The sequence below is a fragment of the Passer montanus genome, unplaced genomic scaffold, assembly GCF_014805655.1.
Source record: "Passer montanus isolate IOZ18808 unplaced genomic scaffold, ASM1480565v1 scaffold87, whole genome shotgun sequence".
NCBI classification, from domain to species: domain Eukaryota; kingdom Metazoa; phylum Chordata; class Aves; order Passeriformes; family Passeridae; genus Passer; species Passer montanus.
In genome coordinates, this window is record NW_024374034.1 from 175521 (window position 1) to 188277 (window position 12757).

Consider the following 12757-nt stretch of genomic DNA (forward strand, 5'->3'; position numbering starts at 1 on the left):
GTACAGCCTACATTAATCTTTTTTTAATTATTATTTAAAAGCTTATGAAAAAAGCTTGTGATAGGAGGAGAGTATTCTGACAGATTCTTAAAATCCATGGATAATGTGTGTGCACTTATTACATATTCTTTGAGGCCCCATCCTGCAGCTGCAAAACTTTTGTAGTTTCTATTGCCAGACCTATAAGATGAGTTCTGGTTCAGTGGTTCTCAAAAACAGTTTACTGCAGAATGAGTTGGCTACATTGCGTGGTAGTAAGAGTTGAATTTTGATTCTTCTATTTATTTTTTTGTAATCAATTTCCTTTAGAAAACAGTAATAAATACAATTCTTGAGAAAACCTCATTTGTGTTGCTGAGGTAAAAATGCCAATGATATTAAAAAAATATCAGAGCTACACAGTGTCACTGAGTTGTTCAGGCAAGATCTTTCTCTGGCAGCCTCAAGCGCAGACAGGAATGAGAAATGTCTTTATCAGATGGTAGGACTCCCACTAAAAGCCTGTGAAACTTTATTTCCTACCTCATGAAGAAAGATAAATTCTTTGTATGCATCTCCTCCAGTAATGAACAACTCTAATTTTAATACCTCTATCATGAATCCAAGGATAAGGCAGGATATAAAGTTGCACTATTTATTCTTCTCCAATGTCATGATGGAAAGCAAACAAACCAAAATGATAATCAAGTTCTGAAACAGTATAAAATAGAAGGAAAATTCCAGAAATTTCAGCTCTTAGTTCTAATATGGGTGAAGCAAAAATTCTGCCCATCTTCTTCTGTTCTGTTATTCTTCCATTATTTAAAAATGAAGTTGATATTTCTAAAGAAGAGTTTTTAGTCTAAACAGTCAAAGTAAAGAAGTGTCATTTACTGAATCCTGATTATCCTTGTAATTAGTAAAAAAATATTGACTAAATCTGCCACAAGTTATATAAATTTTCCTAAAATTAAGTATTTTTCCTCCATAGTGGACTTTGTTATAAGATTAAGTCAATCATGACGTTGAAGGAATGTATTTTTCTATTACTCACCTGTTACACAATAGGTATGAAATTCAATGGGTGCATTAATGAAGACTTAAATAAAAATTAGAAGACACATCAAAATTGCTTCCCGTGCTTTTCTTCTGCTATGTTGAGGCCCTAGCAGGTGGAAAACCTTTATGCAAAGACATTAAAAATAAAAATGCTTCTAACAAACCTGGCCCAATGTTAAATACACAAAGATATCTCAATTTTTGGCTAAAAAATAAGTGGTCACAAAGATGATTGAATTAGATTTTCTATTTTCTTTTATTATATGTTCTGAAGGAGATCCTCCTCGAAATTCTGATACCTATCCCAAATATATTTTTGACAGTAGAAAATTGATGAGACCTAGAAATGCAGTGAAAAATGAAAGGATGGCTGCCTGGCAAGAACTCCACAGTCTACTGAGACTATGTTTGTTTGTGGCAACATAAGAATTCAGACAGAAAATATCGAATGAACTAGCAGACAGTTGTGGTGAGTTTATAGAACATATATATTTTGATGTTTGCATATTCAGGAAAGATTAGTGGGGAAAAATAGAAAATTAAGGTACATACTATGAAACGGATCACTGTCCTTTAAAGCCCAGGAGAATATGGGCCTTTGCTCTGGAAGATCATCAGGCAAAATAGGTTTCAAGTCAGATGCCAGAATCATACTTGGCAGATTCAAAATTCTCACAGGCTGGAAGAAAGATGAGAAATGGGTTTAAATTTTCTTTTAGATGGAAAACCTGTAAGAAAGAAGTAGAGGTACACAATGTGCCTGTCAATATAAAAAGTTGCTGTCCTTAAAAATGCAGAAGGAAGATGCTGTCTCCCTTGAAGTGTTTGTGCTGATTTTAGTGAAAGTTTCTTCTTCTGTAAACTGGTTATGATTTGGAAAGAAATGCTGTAATGTGTACTGTTGTGGCCCTGAATGCTCTAGCTCACATGAACATGACCACACACCTCAATTTACTACTGTATTTAACAGAAAACTGTGACATATGAAAATTCATCTCTGGATTTTCTTAAAATTCTAGGGGTCTGCAAAGGTCCAGAAAACCTCTGATCTATATTAGAACAAAAAATTAACAGCACTAAAAAATGCTAGTACTGGCAATGACTATTGTCATTGTGTGCACATATTCCTGAAAAACCATGTCAGCTTCAGCTAATTTCCGTAACAAGTTCAAGTGAACAGCATTTGGGTTCAGACAGAAAGAGTGGGGGGAAAACCCAGACAGCACTGAAATTTCAAAACAGACATCTTCTTGTATTACCAATTTCTTTTTTAAGCAAACTGAGGCCTGTATACTTGAACTTTCTTTCCTAATCATTGAAAAATCATACTGGATCAAGTATGATGGAAAGAGCTTCAAAAAAGCTAGTAAAATGAATATACTAGACCAGAGCTATGCTAGTGAAATTCAGAATAACAATGATGATCACAAGAAAGAGCTGCAAATTTATCCTTCTTCACCAGACACCTGCTTAAGTGGTAACTTATGTATCAAGCAAATGTTAGACCTGGTAAAACTATTCTTTACCCATCAGGAACAGTAAGAAGTGTCCCATTTATCTGCATTATCCAGTTCAATGCTTCTGCACCCAGAACTCCCAGCATCTAAAGAGACATTAAGCTTGTCTATGCTATTCTTTTATCCTAGTGTTAGCTCAGTAAATAGTATTCTATATTGTCAAACCAGTTGAACACCATTTTACAATTTACTTTACAGTGTCCAGTGTTTTTCTTACTGGGATCATGATGGATCAGAACCTCCTAATTTGAAACACATACTGGATTGAACTGCAAGGTTGCAGACACCAGGTTGAGTCAGCTAATACAACTGACAGTTCTTAAATTAATATAGAGAATCAGATCACTGGTACCCTAACTTTCATTAGAGAAAAAAAATTATATACTAACCTATAGTAAAATGAACTTTTGGTGTGTAGAAACTGATTTTTCACCAGGTGTCTCCAAAAGAACCTAGGATGAACATTGTACTGAAACAAAACCTCTGAAATTAAATGCAACTTGCAGCAAAAGGACACATTAAGAGAAACAGTGATTATTGTAATGTCTATACTTCATCTTTGCCATGCATATTTTCAAAAATATTTATCCTCAGAAGCTTGAAGAGAATTGCAAAAGAATTGAGTTATTCAATACCTCAAAACTTAAGTCTTCTTTCTGACTCTGTTAATAGCACTTTGAAAATCTATATTTAACAATGACAAGTTCTTTTAATTTTCCATTACCAGAAAATATTTTATAGGCTATAAATACGTTGAATCCAAATTCTTGTAATGGAAATGATAAATAACAGATTATTGAGATGTTACGAGAAAGCTAATAAGAAAAGGTAAATACAGTATATCTGCTTTCACCCTCAGGATAAGACTCATTACTGTACAAAATGCACTTCCTGGGCCAGATATTGTAACAGATGAACAAAAAATTATTTGTATAGGTGTTTTAAGCACTAAACATCATTCCATGTTCACACATTACTGCTGATGAAGAACTTTTTACTGTCACTGTTAGAGAAGAGTAGTACAATTCTTAAGTACCTTTTTCAGCAATTGTAAACAAGTGACACTAAAATAGCTATATGCATTTTTTTTTCTGTGTGCATTATTGTTTGTTCTTTATTGCATCTTCTAGGGTGCAATAAACCCTATAATTAGCCAGACTTAGTCTTGGCTGTGAGGAATAATACTGTGTATCTATAAACCAGAGCAAATACACATTTGGAATATGTTCTTCATTAAAGGCTGAGAAGAACTTCATGTTTAGGAAATAATCATCACAGATGCACCTTCAAAGCTCAGGACTGAATGTCAATGGTACTATGCTAAGTTGATGGAGCTCAATTCAAAACTAGCAAAAAAATGCAATACCAAAAGAGGAAGTCATTAGGAAGTCAATGCCCAATGGTTTTACTGCTTGTGAGAAATCATTCAGTTTGTATGGTGATACATACCTAGTCTTTTATTATTTTTGTTTTTTTGAATACAAGAAAAATGAAATTGCTGAACTAATCTACAGTATAGCACAGACATAATCACATGTACAAAGTACCCTGTCACTCTGTCAAGGCAAAATCAACTGACTCAACTATGCAAATTACTATGATTTCTGAAAGATTTAAGACCCGGTTTGCAGCACAGTATTCCACAACTGTGCCTTTCTAGTCATTAAAATGATGTAGTTTGTAGCATGTATTTCTTAAAATTTTTGTTTTACAAACATGACTACATTTATAAAAAATGCATTATTCTGGAAGTATCTAGAAAGATGATTTACAATCCAGTTCATTTTCAGGTATTTGGGTATCCTGCAACTTAGAAACTCACAGAGATATTCCCTTACTTTTTCTGCCATTTTAATGCCTCTGAGGTTTAAAGAGTACTATTAAAGGCAAGTGTTTGACTCCAACCTTTGGAGAATTTGGAGGTTGATTTGTTAAACATAAAACATCTGCTTTTTTATAGATTTCTTGAGGTTTTCCCTCCAAAATGTTTAATTGAGGAAATGAGAGGAATAACTTTTTAGATAAATTTCCTTTAAATAATCACTGACCTCTTGAGTTTAATTTGTGGTCTCCAAGCCTATAAAATATCAAAATTATTATTTAATTGATAAGTATCTCCACATTCTAATACTTTATTTCTTGTGATATTTAAAGAATGAGACACACAAAAAATGGCTTGTCTTCCTGCACTACTGCTTGCATGTCCTGTGTTGTACAATGTGACATCAGACAGCTAGAATCCACCATCCACTTTGCTAAAGGCATTTTACCATATTGAAATTAAACACACATTTTCAAAATATGGGATCCCACTGCACTTGTAAATCTAAGAGTTTCTTGCACATATGTTAGAATATGTGTATACCTACCTAGAAATTTGCATATACGATTACCTTGAGATGCTTACAAAGACAAGATGGAGTTGTCCTGAGATGTTTATTTTTTACTAAATTTTGTCACACAGGCATTTTGAAATACAAAATTAAATATAAGGGAAATTAAGTCCTTGGGCTTTGTAGTAATGCTTGGCAATGCTTGGCAAATTACAAAGGACTTCAGTATGGTAGCGATGATCCTGTGTAATAGTTTCAGATCTTGTTTTCAAGGAAATGTACCTGAGTCTGTTCAGCAATTATATAGTCTTTTATTTATCTACACAGGGACCTCAAGCAGTAATACCATAGAGTTGCAACACTAAGGTTTGACAAAAAAAGATTTTTACAGATCTTAAAACTTTTATGTTTTACTTTAAGCTAGTGGCCATTTCCTGTCATAGCATTTTGACATGAAATCTGTAAAATATTTGACCAGTATTGTCAAGGATGATGAGAAATTATATTTTAGGTTTAGTGGATCCAAGCAAGATTCACTCAGTAGTATATGCATTTCTTTTCCATCTCTCTGAAATATCCAATCCCTGTAAGAAAAGAGGTCTCCATCAGTTTCAGGCTTGAGCAATTATTAAATAACAGGAGTTTAAGTTCACTATGGTTTTCCTTTTTTTTTTTTTTCAAATTTGTCACATTTCTAGTGATTATGATGAACCCTAGAAATACATTAATGTTGACTTCTGAACATTATTTTGACTTTAAACTTCTTGAATTTGTCAAATTTAAAAATCAAATAGAAAAATTATTATAACAACTGCATATAAATATATTAATTATTTATCTTACCATCTTCATAAAGTAGAGAGACCTGATAAAAGCTGAAGACAGGAAAAGGTTTCAAAAATGTTAGATCTTTGAAATTTATGGCTTACTTAATCATGTGCAACATTCTTTAGCCATTCTGTTATTCTTCACCTAGTGATGCTTCCTGGTTGTTTTGTGGGGAGAGGAGTTTGGTTTTTATCTTGTTTGTTTGTGTTTTTCCTGGTAAGGCTCAGTGGTGAGTATGAAAAAGTTCAGAATAAATTTTAAAAAGAAATGGCAAAAGCAGAGAACACTGACATGGTTAATAACACAAAAGATGGAACTGAGACACTCCCAGCTAAATATCCAATGTAAGTTGAGTCTACACAGGTATTCTTCATTCCTGCTTTGTACGTACCAAGAAACAGAAGATATTTATATTGTTTCTATTTCTTCCCACACTGATATAGGCTGTTAGTTAGTCCCTATATTTGATATATTCACTGTATAATCATTGTTTTGTTATTTTCCCATCAAAGACAGTAAATTGTTTCTTACTTAGCAGAACTGAAGCAGCTGTATTTTTATTTATCTTTTTAACTTGATCACTATCACATTTAACAAAATTATATTATCATCTCAGGTTTCTTAAGCTTGCTGAATGTCTCATCTAGGAAACTAGGGTACACTCAGGGCCTATACATGAGGGTGGAATAAGTCATGGAAGATATAAAGTGCAAAAGCTGAAAAAGCAGAAGTTTTAATTTACAGAAGCCTATAATCCTTCATGATCTTGATAGCTCAAATTTTAATTTCATTCTTGCATGACGCTACCTCCTGTACATACCAAAGTTGAATCCTTTCAGGGAAAAAATACTTTAAAATCAGGAAAGTTATCTTATGGAAATGCTTGGGCCTTCTTTTTCTGCAGTGTTGGAGTGTAAATTGCAAATATTCACATACATGCTCTGTGGAACCATATCCTGAGCATTGTGTGGCGCTGTCATCACTCAGACTTGACACAAGATATATTATACAATATTTCATGTGTACTTATGCTGCAACTTGAGCAAAGACATGTCTTAAAGTTCCAGTATGGAAGAAAGAATACTGTTCACCTATGAATATTCTAGAGTTATAGGGTCACACATTGAGATATGGAAAGAAAACTTATTTTTTGTTACCTTTATTAATTAGATATGATATAGTAAGGGAGAATAACAGGGGTTTTTTTGTTTGTTTTGGTTTGGTTTTTTTGTTGGTTTTTTTGGGGTTTTTTCTTAGTTTTGTTTTCTTTTGTTCTGCTTTTTAAAAAAATTATTTGTATGCCCCTGGAATGTGCTTAATTAGGGAGACAGAAACACAGACATTGCTCATGACCGAAAAGTGCCTTACCTCTCAAAGTAATTCCGTGTAAGATAGATGTTTTATCTTTGTCTTTTACCTATTTTCTTTATCAACCGACAGATAATGTGAGTTCTTGGCAAACTCTTGTCTATTTTTATTGCTTTTTCTTTATTGTTTGATATTTTTCTTCTTGACAAGACATCTTCTCTAAACAACAAAAATAATAACACTTCCTGTTGGAACATGTATTGCCTTAAGGCAAAAATGAGGAGAGAAAATTTTCCTCCCTAGATTAAAAAAAAAAGGAAAACAAAGTTTAAGTTATCATGCTACGTAACATTTTCAACATGAGTTACTAGATACTTGCTGGAAATGGACAGAAACATTGGAAAAAAAATTATAAACTGACAGCCTTATATAATAATTAAGGGGTTTGTAGAGCTTGAATTCCTATATCCTCTTGATATTTGAATACATAATGACATTGAATCATTAAAACTGCTAGCATTTAAGAAAATAAACTTAAGCAAAATATTGTCTGTCTTCATTGGTAATTTTTCCCATAAATCACCTTTAAATAAAATGCTCAACATATGTTGAGCTTAACAGTTTGGCAACTGCTCACGATAAGACTGTGCCAAACTTTTTTATTTTATTTGCTTTAATTAGGAAAGCAATTTGGATTTAGTATTTTCAAACTATTACAAACTTACCAAAAGAACAGTGAAATTCTTTTATTAGACAGTCAATTTGCTGCTATCTCTTTGGGAGCCTTGAAATTTAATATCAAAGCAGAGAGGTTAAACAGCACTAATTCAATACCATTACTTCCAGTTGGAGGGTTTAAATATGTCTTAAATATGCTTAAAATAGACTAACCAATTGAAAATTGCCATTAAGTTCTCAATTAAGAAACAACAAATTAATTATGCCTTTGAATTATATGCAACAGCATAATACTAGTTAGTTTTAGCAACATCCCTTTTTTTTTAATTACTGTTTTGTCAGATCATCATTCTTAATTTCACCCCATGCACTAATGTAATGTATTTGTTTTGTATTTACTTAAATCCACATATTCCTCCTTTAAAAGAATTCTTATTTGGTTGATTAAGGTAAGTGCAAATGATGTTAATTAAGTGAAATAATTTTTTTTCCTTTTTTTCCCCCGCACAATTTAACAATCAGTAATCAGAAAACAGTGCAACAGAGCAGAATACTGCAGGGTACTGCTCTAATTTAACTGAGTACTGTACATGCCTGCAGAGGCATAAAGGATTAAGCAGATGATGCTATATGAATGTGTCTTGGTTTGAAAAGACAGGTGTCTGTTAAGGAAGGCAGGAGCCTTCCTTGAAATGGAAAATACAAACCTCCTCCCTCTGAATTATTACAATTTTTAAATTAAGACACTGTCAGGCAAAGATATGGGACTAGAAATAACAGGGGTTTTCTGCTAGGAAAATTAAAAAACTATTAATTTGCAAATGCAATAGTACAAAAAAACCCCAGAAAACAAACCACTGTCGGAGTCAGACTTCGACCTGACACCCTGTTAGTCAGGGTGTTGGCAGCTGTCCCATTACATGGTGGCTGCAGTCCTCCTGGAGTGACAGATGTGGTTCTGTTGAAGCAGTGATCCTGTAGAAGGGTGTAGTTTTCCTCTGGAGATCCAATGGTGGTGTAGATGGACCTGGTCTTCCTCTGGGAATCCAGTGAAAAAGGCAGCTGCTCTTCTGGGAATTCAATGAGAAAAGGCTGTCTCTCTTGTTCCAAATCACTGATTATATCCAGGAAGGAATGCTTGGCTCCTTCCCCTGGGTGAAGCTTTTCACAATGGGATGATGTAATTTTATCAGTCATGCAGTGAGACTCAATGGCCCATTAACAACAGATGTCTCCTCCGAGGGAGGATGGCTTGTGGAAGAGATAAAGAAAACTGCCCAATTAACAGAAGATAACTGCCACACCTCTAACAGATGGGAAAGAGAATACATACTTATCTTACAACCCAGGACAGAATGACATGCCTAGGTTGATAACACATTTGCGTGGTAAACATTGTGATGCATATTCTTCCATTAAAAATATATAGAGGCAGATGACTATTTTGACATTTTTTCAGCAAAGTGCAAAAGTAGTATTTTTACCTTCTCTAGAGATGCCTTGATTGTCACTGAGATTTTATTTTAAGACTGTTATTCTAAAGAAGACTAAGTCATATCATGATTGAGTGACTACAATGGTCTTCTCCTGAAGTATAATCAAACTATTAGCTCAGGAGCTTAGGTAGACTAGAACTAAACTAAATCAATTCCATCCAAAATTGATAGTAAAGTCAGAAAATAGCATAGATTGTCATGTAGCTGTCTTAAAGCCTTAGAAAATGTTATAACCCTATATCACCATATCTGCCATGTAGCAGTTGCATATAAGTATTTTCAACTGTAACTTTAGAATTCTGTTTTCAGATTTTCTCAAAGGCCTCAGGAATGACTTCAGTATAACAAAGGACCTCCTGCTTATTTAGATATGAGATGATGTATGCTTTCCCTTCATATCACAAGGTAAGAGTTCAAGGTATTGAAATAGGTAAATTTTAGCATGTGCGCAAATGTTCACAAAATGAACTCCAGACAAAGACAATGTAGAAAGTGTTACACTATTAAATGGAGACATTATAAACATCTATTTTATTATTCCTGTGAATCCTTGAATAAACCAAGTTGCTATTTTTTTAAAACCAAACTATTTGTCATAAAGCCAAAACAGAAAATTATGAAATGTGGAAACTTTATAGGGTTATCATTATAAATAAACCTCACACCAACTGGCTACATTTTACTGCAAGACTGTGAAAAATCTATTTTTAAAATGGAACAAACATATTCTGGACTTAAAGGAAAAAGGCATAATATTACTTTAAATATTTTCACTAATGGAATATCCCATATCAGCATTCTAAGGCAATTAATTTTGTTCAGTAGTGCAGCATGGAGAATAATGTATCAAACATTAGACTCAAGATTTTGATTCAAAGACTTGTAGTTTATAAGCCTCTTCTTTCTGCTAAAGTTTATGGCATAATTCAGGACACGTATTTTTCTTACCTCTTTCTTCACAATAAAAGTTTTTTAATGGAAAAGTCTGATAACAACTGTTAAAAACTGTTAACAACTGGAATGACTATTTTAGGTTATGCCATAGTATGCAAATAATTAAAAATTTATTACCACTGTATGGAATAAAACCAAGTAGATTTCTCTTTTTACATTGTGAGTACTTTTTCCAAAGTCAACTAAATCAAGATGAGGAACAGAATATATATAAGAACTATTATAATTTTGTATAGGACAACAAGAGAGAGACACAGAAAAAACAAAGTCTTTCAAGAGTACATCTACATGTTCTAAGCAGCATATACCATAGAATACAGATGTAACTTGGAAATTTTTACCTCTCTCAGGGAAAGAGAACATAATTATGGCAAAAATTCAAATATTTGCAACTTATGTTATTTTTCTTTTCTGTTCTAAATTCTCTCCATAAGAAATATTTCTTAAATATTTTCAAAGTAACCAATAATTTTGGGCATGGTGGGGGAGAAAGTTTTTTCTATTATGCAGTGTGAGTTTCAGTCAAATCATACTGCAATTAATGAAAAACTCACTTTCTTTTCTTTTTTTAAAATAATTCTGACCACAGAGGTCTCTCATCTCCTATTTAGCTATGCAGTAGGAAAATGTCTATGCATGCTGCAATATCCAGTCTTCTGTTCCTTAGTGTTCCTGCTGAGCACTGCATTGTGATTTGCACTTGCCTCTAGTGAAAACGGACCCTCTGCTGAGGCAACGTGAAAAATATCAATATCCACACACCTGTTTAGTAATTAAATTGAAGATTTAAGCCCATAAAAACACCAAATGCATATTAATAACTACCGTGTCAATGGTACATGTGTACACAAGTTCTTCAGAAGCATTATTTAAAAACAATTATCTAACTTACCCTTCTATAAAACAGTCTGAAAATGGTTTGAAGAAAATGTATGGATGCTGCAACACCCAAATTTTATCCTTAGTATTAGGAGGCAAGATTCAACAGCCAGTGTATTACAAGAGCATAAAATTAAATTGCCTGATTTTCAGGAGAACTAAAGACCATAGTTAAGGTTCAACTCATTAAGGTTGAATTAAAAAAACCTTTAAGATATTGCTGACATGAAAAATTATTCTTTGTGACATGGAAGAACCGAGGAACTACAGTCTTAAAATTCTTTGTTTGAAGAAAACTTATATTCTAATAATCGTCTAGAGAGTTTATAGCTGAGGGACTTATTTTTGAATCAATATTAGAGTTACTTGAGTTAAAATACATTACTGGAAGTCATTTTACAAATTCTGAGCTTAATCTGAAAGTAGTTTCATAATTTCAAAATTCCTTTTTCAGATCTATTCAGTTGAATTTTACCTTCAAATATTATTGGTTCATTTGAATTTTGCTTCAGAAGGCAAAGAGAAAAACATTGAAGGCATCATTCTTGTTACACTGAATTTTCTTCTCCATTTTATTTCATCTTATATATGAAAATGCTTCAAAAAGTCTTAATTTTTGTAACAAGCGTGTTTAGTATTAGTGTTCAGATTTATACATTTTGCTTTTATGACTTGTTATATTTAGAAAATTAGACACATCTCAGAGATCCTGGTAAAGCACAAAATTATAATTGATTAGGATTGGATAGGGACTAGGAAAAAACCCTTTTTCTATCTGCTTTGGGACATCATCAACATCTCTTTTGGTGTCTGAAGAGGAAATAGAATTCCTCAGCTTTTTTAATTATTCTCAGCTAGGACCAGCTTAAAAAATAGTTTAAAAATACCCTGATAACTATTTCTTACCCCAAATATTTTTCTGGTGACCATAATGAATTTTTTTTGTAATCCAAGGATTTAAATTAATGAAGTTTTAGAATAAATGTTTTAAAATTTGACCTACCAGTCACTATTAGAGAATGTATCACCATCACCTAAGGGTACTTGATGTAAGATAAATGTAACAATATTTCCAATTATCTCAGGTCTGGGAAGAAATAAACAAGATGTAGGGGGAAGACTGTGTTCACAAAGAAAGCCAAATGCAACATTTCTGTTGTGAAAATCAGCTCTGGCTGGGATCAGGGTGGAGAAGGAGAGTTTTGGGGTATGTGATGTAACCTCTAGCTAGAGGGTGTTAATTCCAGCTCAATTACAAACCCCACCTCAGGAAGACCACATACACATAGGACATTCACTTGAGAAGGTGCCAAAAACCATCAAAGATGCCCATGGCTCTCCCATGAAACATTGCTGAGACCTCATACCAGATGAATGCACATGATGCAAAGCAATGCAACTGATCCTATGTCTGTTTGGATCATGGGAATTCCGATGGCATAAACTTATATTAATCCACTGAACTCTGTGTTTTGTGGGATGCTCACCACCAAGAAAACCAGAGGAAAACAATTAACAGGACACTATGATGATCCATAGATCCATATTTTCTACTTCATCTGTCTTTGTCACTCTCTCTGTCTCCCACCACTGATTTTTCTATTTCCTTCTATCTCTCTCTGTACTTCACATTTACTATTAAATATAATCCATAATGAGACTTTGCCATATGGTCATTATTTGCACCTTAATTTGTCCTGAGGCCTCTCTTTAATATTTCAATAGC